At 30.7% G+C, this 2,507-nt stretch overlaps 1 pseudogene across 1 annotated transcript in view; it reads left to right on the top strand.

Annotated features, from left to right (window-relative positions):
• LOC106465139 overlaps positions 1-2,507 on the top strand; it is a 148,005-nt pseudogene that overhangs the window by 51,298 nt on the left and 94,200 nt on the right. The gene's annotated exons all lie outside the window — the stretch shown is intronic.

The following is a 2,507-nucleotide window of genomic DNA, read 5'->3' as shown; positions in this document are numbered from 1 at the left end:
ACATTACTCTATCCTTATGAACGTTTACATTACTCTATCCTTATGAACGTTTACATTACCTTATCTTTATGAACGTTTACATTACCTTATTCTTATGAACGTTTACATTACTCTGTCCTTATGAACGTTTACATTACCTTATCCTTATGAATGTTTAAATTAGCTTATCCTTATGAACATTTCCATTACTCTATCCTTATGAACGTTTACATTACTCTATCCTTATGAACGTTTACATTACCTTATCTTTATGAACGTTTACATTACCTTATTCTTATGAACGTTTACATTACTCTGTCCTTATGAACGTTTACATTACCTTATCCTTATGAACGTTTACATTACTCTATCCTTATGAAAGTTTACATTACCTTATCTTTATGAACGTTTACATTACCTTATCCTTATGAACGTTTACATTACTCTGTCCTTATGAACGTTTACATTACTCTATCCTTATGAACGTTTACATTACTCTGTTCTTATGAACGTTTACATTACTCTATCCTTATGAACATTTCCATTACTCTATCCTTATGAAAGTTTACATTACCTTATCTTTATGAACGTTTACATTACCTTATTCTTATGAACGTTTACATTACTCTGTCCTTATGAACGTTTACATTACCTTATCCTTATGAACGTTTACATTACTCTATCCTTATGAACGTTTACATTACCTTATCCTTATGAACGTTTCCATTACTCTATCCTTATGAACGTTTATATTACCTTATCCTTATGAGCGTTTACATTACCTTATCCTTATGAACGTTTACATTACCTTATCCTTATGAACGTTACCATTACCTTATCCTTATGAACATTTACATTACTCTATCCTTATGAACGTTTATATTACCTTATCCTTATGAGCGTTTACATTACCTTATCCTTATGAACGTTTACATTACCTTATCTTTATGAACGTTTACATTACCTTATCCTTATGAACGTTTACATTACTCTATCCTTATGAACGTTTACATTACTCTATCCTTATGAACGTTTACATTACCTTATCCTTATGAACGTTTACATTACCTTATCCTTATGAACGTTTACATTACTCTATCTTTATGAACGTTTACATTACTCTATCCTTATGAACGTTTACATTACTCTGTCCCTATGAACGTTTACATTACCTTATTCCTGTGAACGTTTACATTACTCTGTCCTTATGAACGTTAACATTACCTTATCCTTATGAACGTTTACATTACTCTATCCTTATGAACGTTTACATTACTCTGTCCTTATGAACGTTTACATTACCTTATCCTTATGAACGTTTACATTACCTTATCCTTATGAACGTTTACATTACTCTATCCTTAAGAAACTACAAAATAGGCGTCGTTTAAAAAAAATAATCATTTTTTTTCAAACACATGATCTAAGAAGTTCACTAGAGAAGTGTGAAAGATAGAACTATCATCCTATTCTAACTTAGCTGGAGTAAGGTAGTTTTAATGTGAATTATGACAGGGAATACTTCCATAAGTAGTCCTAAGAGTCATCCTATTCTAACTTAGCTGGAGTAAGGTAGTTTTAATGTGAATTATGATAGGGAATACTTCCATAAGTAGTCCTGAGAGTCATCCTATTCTAACTTAGCTGGAGTAAGGTAGTTTTCATGTGAATTATTATAGGGAATACTTCCATAAGTAGTCCTGAGAGAATACTACAACTGTAAATTTGAATGTGACTTATGTTTGACATTTGTAGTTGTGTATATTTCAGTAACTTCGTCCTGTGAACGAGAGGCATTTTAAGGTACATGCTTTTGTTTATAGACGGAATGTAACGTAATTCAGCATTGGTTCCTAGATGTTTTAATGCGTCCAAAAATATGTAATTAATGTATTTTCCCTTAGCTCCTTAAGTGAAACAAAAAAGTCGCCCTTGAAACTTCTATTGTATGTAGTTGTTGCTGTAATAAGAAATCCTATAAATTAATATTTAATTCAGCCATCCTCTGTTACATTAGAATTGCACTTACATCTCGCGAGTTAATGCTGCTTTTATCTTCAATACAATGTAGTGAAATATGAAGATACCTAATTCGCTACAATGTAGTGAAATATTAAGTTACCTAATTCGCTACAATGTAGTGAAATATTAAGTTACCTAATTCGCTACAATGTAGTGAATTATTAAGATACCTGATTCGCTACAATGTAGTGAATTATTAAGATACCTAATTCAATACAATGTAGTGAAATATTAAGATCCCTAATTCAATACAATGTAGTGAAATATTAAGATACATAATTCGCTACAATGTAGTGAAATATTAAGATACCTAATTCGCAACAATGTAGTGAATTATTAAGATACCTAATTCGCTACAATGTAATGAATTATTAAGATACCTGATTCGCTACAATGTAGTGAAATATTAAGATACCTAATTCGCTACAATGTAGTGAATTATTAAAATACCTAATTCGCTACAATGTAGTGAAATATTAAGATACCTAATTCGCTACAATGTAGTG

The sequence above is a fragment of the Limulus polyphemus genome, unplaced genomic scaffold (genome assembly GCF_000517525.1).
Source record: "Limulus polyphemus unplaced genomic scaffold, Limulus_polyphemus-2.1.2 Scaffold1847, whole genome shotgun sequence".
In the NCBI taxonomy this organism is placed as follows: Eukaryota; Metazoa; Arthropoda; class Merostomata; order Xiphosura; family Limulidae; genus Limulus; species Limulus polyphemus.
Note: the sequence above shows the minus strand (reverse complement) of the source record. Positions and strands in the feature narration are given on the sequence as shown.